The sequence below is a fragment of the Cupressus sempervirens genome, chromosome 1 (genome assembly GCF_028749045.1).
Source record: "Cupressus sempervirens isolate cs-2001-9-10 chromosome 1, ASM2874904v1, whole genome shotgun sequence".
Taxonomy (NCBI): domain Eukaryota; kingdom Viridiplantae; phylum Streptophyta; class Pinopsida; order Cupressales; family Cupressaceae; genus Cupressus; species Cupressus sempervirens.
Window position 1 is genome coordinate 496,090,773 of NC_143118.1, and position 9,700 is coordinate 496,100,472.

The 9,700-nt window shown below is 34.1% G+C and overlaps 1 pseudogene; it reads right to left on the minus strand.

Moving 5' to 3' along the window:
• Positions 1-7,436: 7,436 nt before the first annotated feature.
• LOC149578409 (mitochondrial arginine transporter BAC1-like) lies at positions 7,437-8,914 on the minus strand (annotated as a pseudogene).
• Positions 8,915-9,700: the final 786 nt, after the last annotated feature.

Genomic DNA, 9,700 nt, shown 5'->3' on the forward strand with positions numbered 1-9,700 from the left:
TGACTAAGTCTTTGGATACCAATCAATAGCATAGGCTTAGAGATCAACAATACACTCTTCATCTAGTGACGAGATATAGGGTTTATTGAGTGTAGTTTTGGCTATGAGCAAAGATAAAATGAAATTAATGGATCAAAAATCACATTAAACCTATAGAAATTACATAACCACCAAAAAGCAGTATGAGGAGGAAACAAAAAATACTTATGTTATGGAACAAAAGATCACACAACTTGAATAGGAAATAAGAACATTGAAAAGTGCTACTGGACCTATAATAGAAGTCTGTGATAAAGTGACCCAAACAAGGGATGAAAGGTCAAATTCTACTATGATGGTTGATCAACCTTTAAGTATCGACATTGATGAAAAGGACATTGAAGGAGAGATTGAGAAAAAGACAAAGAGGGGTGTCATTTCCCATAGGATTAATGTGTTGAAGCACATGTTATAGAATGTTCATAATATTTATATTTCATTACAAGGAGTAGAACATTTATGCACTAAACCATTGTCTTTACGATCTCCTATGTTCAAAAGGTGGGGTCCATATAGCTAATTCTTTGATAAAATAATTCCAATAATGACACAAAAGAAAGAGTTGCAAAAAAAAATTATTATGCCCACCAGAAAAGTGATTGGCAAGGTTAAAGAACTAGATGGTTTCTTTTCTAGGAGGATGCAAATGGTACAAAATAAGAAGAAAATCATTATATATGGCACACCTAGTCTTATTCCTCAAAAAAAATTATAATGATGGAGTTTTAAAGGAATGAAAAGAGTGGCCACATCTTTTGAAAATATATTGAATCATGAAAAATATGTGTCTTACCGTAATGATGAGGTTGATGTATCAAATGTGTATGACTTGGTTGATGTTTTGTATAAAATTGAGGTGGATATGAATAAAGTAGTTGCAGATGTAAAGGCTATTATAGATCCAAGGTGGAATAAATACCTTAGTGAATTAAGTCATATTAGACATGCTACTTGGCTGGATTTGTACATTGATATTACTATTTGGGAAGTTATAGTAGAAATCAAGGCACTACTAGATGGAGATAGTGACTGAATAGAGTGGAATAGTTATAAAACCAAATAGAGGGAGAGAAATCATTAGAATGAGATACTTTCACTATGGGTATTCTCACATTGTAAAAAAAGAATTGATCTTGAATATATGCGATGCCACTTGTTCTATTTTCAAGGATCTTTGATGATTTTATATTTTTATTTTTCCCATTGTAATGCAAGTTTATTAGTCAAATGAAAATGTGACATGTGTTAATTCCTTCCAACCTAAAGCTTGTTGTAAGCCTTACTATATAAAAGGATTTCAAAGTCTTGGAAGGAGGGGTCCAAAAATAATTTTTTTACTAACTAAAAATGTGTAGTTGGTCTAGTTTTAATTCATGTATTCAGTTATTAAGAGTTTCTAAACGTGTTGAAGTTTTGAGTCTATCTAGGATTTTTCAGTTATTATTTGATACCTTATGTACTATTTTCAAAGAAATTAATACAAAGAATTAAAATACTTGAAGTTATATCATTTGACTCTGGTCTCTTTACTTTTCTCCTTTAATTTCCCACAATTCAACAACAAAACTTGAATTTCAATTGTGGTTTTTTTAAGGTATATTTATGTTGGAAATAATCAAGACTAGCTAGGTTACTGAGAGGGGAGGGGTGAATCAGTAACCTCAAAACTTTTAACAAATTCAGCACTTAAAAACATAATCCATTCATCATTAATTGATCTAATCTACTACATGCATGAGAAACTAAAATATAAACATTTATGGTACATGAACACAATATTTGGTGACCCAGAAACCTTCCAAATAGAAAGTAAAACTGGGGTGGGAATGATATCCACAAAACTTCAATACTATAGTATAAAGTTGGCCTATTAAGGCTTACAATGATCACTTATGATGATCTACCCTGTTAGGAGCAATTAGGATTGCTAGGTCCACCTTGTTAGAGGTTTAACAAACATACAATGAAGTATGTACTCTGTTAAGAGATTTAAAGAAAAAAATGTTAAGTCTACCCTGTTAAAGGATTTGAATCTGATTCACCTATTAGCATGAAATAGTAGATCTAACTTACAACTTAATTTCTCATTGATCCTTTAAATTTTGATCACCTCTTTGTGATAGATAAAACTTGATGGTTCCTGATTTGACCTTGCTGAATGCTTTGCTTTGCTACTGATTCACATTCGCATGCTAATCATCACATTCACTTGCACTCTTCTCAAAAACATTACTTGTTCCTTATGCTTAGGTATGATGCAATACATTACATATATACCATCCCAATTCTCATAATTACAAGGTCGGCCAAAACACAAGTCAATAACAATATTACTAAGTTGGCCCAAATGTAAAAACTCAGGTTCTGAAAGCTGACTTGGTGACCTTTTGATACTTGGTGTCCACTACATTACTCAACATTTTTATGCATTTGGTAGAAGTAGAGGCATGGTCCATACTAATCACTCAATGTAGCTTTGAACTTGGTGAACATTGGAGACTCAGTAAAAATAGTGTAACTCGGTAGAAATGAAATACCATGTTTACCTTGCTTGCACTCGATAAACTCTACTCATCCCATCACTTAGTTAACACTGGCTTCACATCACAAGAACTAATAACTTGGTAGATACTATGAATCTCAATAACCACTAACTTCTTAGTGATAACTGTTGGACTTCACAGTGCTTATTTTCACTTAGTAACCCCTGGAATGCTCAATGTGAACTATGAAACTTGGTAACCACTAAATTGCTCAAAATCCACTGGAGACTGAGTGATGAACTTGGTAACCATATATAATTATGAATAAGTGTTCTCACTAATGAGAAACATAACATAATGCCAACAATCTCCCCCTTTGGCATTAGTGACAAAAACACTTATTAGCCGAAACTTATGTAGTGTCATGCTGATTTTTTTGATTTTTCAAAATTTGTCTTTGTAAATCTACTGTATATACATTGTAGATATCTCCCCCATATAATGTACATATCATATCATAATGTTTTATATAAAAATATTTCTCTTGCACAAGTCTCTCCCCCTTTTTGACAATAATGCCAAACATTTATACACAACATACTTATACAAAGACACTAAAATGTGAGAGAAACTCAGAGTGTACCTTAAGAGTAAGAGTTAATGTCTTATCCCATTTTTCTTGCAAAATTTTGTAGGTTTGAAGTGCCACTTGAACTTCTGCTAAGAGTTCAATCATATGATCTGCAATTGAAAAATTGTTATCATGGATCAATGTTTTTTAATAAGCAATGTGCTTTTGCATTGAGTCCATGATTGGAAGGATCATGTTTTGGATGTCTATAAGTGTAGATCTAATCCTTGCTTCCTCTCTCAACAATTCTACCTGCATATCATATAGGAATCTGATCCTCATGTGATGTGTTGAGCTTGAGCTGGGGTCAAGCAATAACTTTTGAGCACTGGCCTTCAGATCCTCATCTATCTTATTCAGTTTTCCCTTTATTTCCTTTGTATACTCAGTAACATCACATAGCTTGGAAAAAAGAGATGTTAAATCTCAAAAAAAAAATTAAGATTAGCCAAAATTGAGGAAAGCTCTACCTAATGAATAGCAATATGCTAAGCAATGTGCTCAAGCACTTTATTGTCAAACTTTTTCTCAGCTTTCTCTATCAACTTTTCTAGACCAGTAAAGTCCTCATTAAATTTATTTACTACTTCTTCTAACTATAAAAAAAATGTGTTGAGATGAATCAACATCCACACCTATAGCCTTTGTCAAGATATTCTTTGCACTCTTAATGATTCAGAATTCTCTATCCTATTGTGGTGTCCACAAAACATGCCCCATTCCTCACTAGGAATGGGGACACCCTACCTTCTTTCTTTCTTTTTTTCAAACTCCCAAACTCACAGCTGAAGAGTCAGGAGAAATTTTTTAGTGTTAAACATTAGCATCGTCAAAAAAAATTAAAAATTAAAAAATTTAAAATAAAATTAAAAAAATAAATCATCAAAAAACATAAAAAATTAGAAAAATCAATAAAAGCAAAATAATAATAATAATATCATGTGTACAGGTAGAATGCGCAATATTGGTGCACACATCGAGGCATGCTACATACCCAGCTCGACAAGGAAGGGCTATAAGACCCCTCCCTTTTTTTTTTTTTTTCCCACTCTTGCATTTTGAGAGCTTTCACCCTCGTTAAAGGTGTGGCTACAACTTCATTTTTTTCTCATGGCGCTGCACCACTCACACATTTGTTGGCACTGTCGACACTTGGCGCGCACCATGCTTATACATGGCACCCCACACATTTGTTGGTACTACTCACACTTGGCACACGCCATGCCTATACATGGCCCATGCACATTTGGCACCGCTCACACTTTTGTTGGCATTGCCCACACTTGGCGTGCACTGCACCTATACATGGTGCCCCACACATTTGCAACTTCTCACACTTGGTGCACACCATGCCCATATATGGTGCCACCCACACATGGTGCATGCTACCCACATACATCGCGTTGCTCTCAATACTTCGATGTCGTGCCCATACATGGCACTGCCCACACATGGCGTGCACCACCCACATACATCATGCCGCTCTGAATACTTCGATATCATGCTCATACATAGTGTTGCTCACATACTTGGGGCGTTGCATGCTCATGTACAGTGCCATGCCCCAAAACCCTAAGCGTGCAAGCCAAGGACCACTATGCGTGCCATGGTCAAATAAAAAAAAAATTAATTAAAATAAAAATTAATAAAAATTAAATTAAATTAAATTAAATTAAAAAAATCAAAAAAGGGGATAAAATAAAAATAATAAAATATCCAAATGGGACCTTTTTTTGTTATTGTTGTTCAATGTTTTGCTTTACATTTTATCTGTGACTAATAAATGCTTTTCTTGCAATATGTAGGTGATTAAATGGTGTCTACATTCGGAGCAGCACCCAAAGCTATATTATTCAAGTTCTAAGGCGTACTTTCAAAGTCTAAATTCCACAATGATTACGCAAAGATCAGAGATACCAACCTCCACTAGTACATTTGAGGTCATTTTTTTACCATTATTGGTCAAAATTTTGACCCAGTTTTCAACCAAATCTCGACCAACCCATTGGTCAAAATTTTTCTAGTCAAAATTTTGACCAATACATTGGTCAAAACCTTTCAAACATGTTGGCACAAGTTCTGCCAAGAATTGGTCAATGCTTGGTTGAAATTTTGACCAATGCTTGGTCAAAAATTGGCAAGTATTGGTCAAAATTTTGACCAATGATTGGTCAAAAATAGCCAAGCATTGGTCAAAATTTTGACCAATGCTTGGTAGAAAATTGCTAGGCATTGGTCAAAAAAAATTTCAAGCTCACACTTGTTGAGGTCCACTTTAGCAATGGCCCTTCCTGTGAAATTGTTGTTCAAAAACTTTCTAATGAGATAATGTGTTATAAGCTCTTCATCAATGGGATGGAATGTGAATCCAAGAGGTAGTTGTGCATCACCCATATCATGATTGTAACTAAAGTTAAGAGCCTCTATTATTGAATTCTCTTCCCTATTTCCCATAGCAAAGGAAATGAATATGGGTGATAGGGAAGAGAATTCAATAATAGAGGCTCTTAACTTTAGTTACAGTCATGATATGGGTGATGCACAACTACCTCCTAGATTCACATTCCATCCCACTGATGAAGAGCTCATAACACATTATCTCATTAGAAAGGTTTTAGACAAAAATTTCATAGGAAGGGCCATTGCTGAAGTGGACCTCAACAAGTGTGAGCTTCAAGGAGGGTTCAATTCCCTCCTTTATTATTCACTATGTGTATAATCCCACACACCCATTTGATCTCAAATGATGATATGTACTAAATGTTGAGTGTCTGTGTTGAGTGCTGCAAAACCATCCATTTCATGCCTTCATCTATACACAATGCCTTTCTAGTTTCTTTCTACTCGCACACCCATTTCATTTCATATGACCATCTAAAAATTGTGTCACTCTAAGCTCTCAACTATTTCCTCTTGATTGATCATCTCATAACTGTTGAATGAGAGCTTTGGGATAAGCTATAGGCATCCATCAAAGCATAAAGGATTTTCTCAGATGATGTAGATGAAGTAGTAGCATTTTCCTTGGGAGACATGCTTGTAGAATGGAAGCATAGATAAGTCATGTGAACTATTTGACAAGATGCCTGAACATAATGTGGTCATCAAAAGCCATGGTTGTTGGATATGCACAAAATAGATATATTGAGAGAATATATTTGTTTAAGTTGCAACTTCCCTAGTAGACATGCATGCAAAATGTGGAATCATAGGTAAGGAATTTGAACTATTTTATTGACTGCATCCATGAAATGTCATCTAATGGCAAGCCAATATTATAGGATATTCATATTGATTTTTTGAATATATCTAGATGATTTAGCGACATTCTTGTTATTGCAACCAATGCCACATATGTATAAAATTGGGATTCCAACTCTTGTTGAGGTTGTAAATTATGTTGAACATAGTCTCAAGCCATAATAGTTTTCTATTTGCCAAAACTAGAAAGAGAATCATACAAACTTGTGCAAGCTCTTTGTATTTTCTTTGATATGATATTCAGGAAAAGGATGAGAAACAAAACTCTAAATAAGTGGGCAAGCTCTACTTGTGCTCTACACCCCACAAGTAAATCTACTCTAATAAAAGAGGCAATCAAAAACTAGTTCACTTTGCATTTGTAACCTTGGGCAGGCTCTTAAAAACATGCTCGCATTAAACCTTTGACATAAAGGAGAAATAGACAAGCTCACAACCCTCAAGAAGGCTTTCTTAGATAAGAAGTTTCTGAGTAGACACAAATCCTCACTAATAATGTTGCTGCAATTTTCTTGTTTAAATCCAAAAAAAGTTGTATTATCTTGGGCAGAGGAGACTATTGTTGTTTGTGGTTAAGGATCCTTTAGGTCAGTAGAATCACATGCAAACTGGATGTGACATTGCAGTAAGAAAATTGTAATAAGAGCTAGGAGCTTGCCTAGTGATTGGGCTTGAGACTGGACACTGCATGAAGCATTTGTAGGCATTTGAGTCTAAAGCATCACTAGCACAAAATCAAAGTGAAAAGGAAACTTGGTGAATAAAACTAAATAAAAATAGTCCTCTTGAGTAAATATCAACATTGTATGAACAATACCATTATAGTACACTATACTTGGTACAAATATATTGTTGGCTGAGTCCCATGACATAATGCTAGTTCCTAGGTACGTCAATATGCCTACTTACCCAGGTATATCATTTTCTTACAAATAAAGGACAATCTATTGAAAAAAGAAAAGACCACTTTTTACAAATTCAGACAAATATAAACCCATTCATCTCTGAAGGTAATGCTCTTGCTACCGTTTCACCCCCAGTAAATTCGCTATAAGTTCCCAAGTGATGATAGCTACAGCATTAGCAAGAAAAGCTCTCACCAATGTAAGCCCCAAGCTAGCATATAATCCTCTAAAACTGAGTTCTCTATAAATCTATCAAACATAGAATTGGGAAATGGTTTCATGTTCATTAATATGAGCACTTCTTGCTTTTAAATTCATCTATTGGTTATCTAAGACTACTTAGTAGAATAGATCCTAGACAAAAAGGCATAAGCTAAGTCCCATGGTATTTGAATATTTAAATTTTAATCTTTTAATTAGAACATTCTATATACCCATTATAAAATAGGCATGCAAACAATTGGTGTTAGTATCATGAATGATAACTTTTTTATCCAGAACACAAGAAAACATGCAAATAAATGAATTAACCCAATTCAATAATCCAACCATCAATCCTAATAGATATCCTAATTGCTATCATAGGAATCCAATAGCCTTGTAAAATCCTAATCAATATCTTTATTAAAAATTAATTTAAAAACATTTTTTCTAGAGTAGAGTCCATGTAAAAAAGAAATTTCATGTCCTACCATCTTGATTGTGTGTATAGGATTTCTGCTGGCATTAATATTTGGAGCTATTTGAATATAGGTTTTTGCAACATCAAGGGGAAAAATAGCTGACCAAAACTACAAAGCAAATTACAAGTTTTGTTGCACACATTTGATCTGCAAAAACTGAGTTTAAATACTTAAATTGAAATTCTAACATTAAGGTTACATACCGCAATTCCTGCAAGCCCACCAGAGACAACTCCAACTCCTACTTCTATAAGAACTTTAGAAGAATAATTGACAAATTGAGAAGACTGGGAATTCATTTGTGCATTCACCTTATCATGCGTACTAATAAGTGAAAGCATATGATAATGAGTCAATTCATAAGTACTAAAGAAAATTGTGTTTCCAATAGACTCCCTAAAAAATGTAGTTAGGCCACCACGAAACAAACCATGTACCTAGAAAATTATGCACCAATGAAATAATCAAACAGTATCTTGTATAATGAAGGATACCACATGAAGCATTTATATTGCATGTCTACAACTACATACCAAATAGTAACAACAATTTAACACCTTACCCTTTCATTTCTAAGAGTTTTGCAATGCACAGTCTAGAGGCCCAACATATCTCTGCTAATGCTTTTTTAGTTTCCTATTGTCATTCTCCTGAACTTGCAATCTACACTGCAAAATAGAAAATAGTCAATGGTATGGAGTCTAGAGTTTAATTTATATACATACAAATGATACAAAGTCTAGTTCTTGTTACCTTTATCAACTCTGTTGGGCATAGTACAAAACTTATTAATCCTCCACCAAAAGCCATAGAAGGAACAACAATCTGAAGTTTGGGCTTACCACTGCTAGGATCTCCTCCCTTTCCAAAGAACCACCATGCCAAATATGATTGCATCAAGACTGCAGACATAAACCACGCACTACAAAGAGGAAAAAGTACATCAAATAGTTGCCAATATGCCTATGAATATGCTTATGAAGATATATCAATATGCCTACTTATCTAGGTATATCATTTTCTTATGGATAAAGGAAAATCTACTAAAAAAAAGAAAAGGACCACTTTTTACAAATTCACAGAGGTACAAACCCATTCATTGTGGGAAAGTAGAAAGCAGATCTAAAGTACTAGTGATGCAAACAAAAGGATCTAGCATCCAATCAGGCAATTCACCTTTAACATCTATCCAAGTTTCTCAACACACTCCATAACAAGTTGTTGGTGTGCTAAAAATTTTCTACTCTTCATAATTCTTACAATTGACGCATCAATTACATTAAATATATCTTTATCCACATCCTCAATCACCTCTTTTTCTCTCATCCACTGGTGGGAGTGGAATCTGCAATCAGGTAGAAACCAATTCCCATGTGATCTCCACATGCATTAGTTTTTGTTAAAAATAGACAGGCAAAATAGTATACAATTTTTTATATCAGAGTTCATACCTTAATTCTCCTCATCTTATTAGTGAATTTTGAATTGACTTTGAAGACATCTGCTTGTGCCACAGTTTTTTTATTTGGCTCTTTATTGAGAATTTTATGTTTTGCACATGAAAGAGAATGTAGCAATCTGACAATATCTTCATCAGTCAAATTCAATTGAGTCTTAACTTCTAAGTAACTTAGCAAGATAAGGTTTGTTTATGGGCAACAGAGATAGTGAAATAGAAGAAGGTCGAAGACCAAGTTG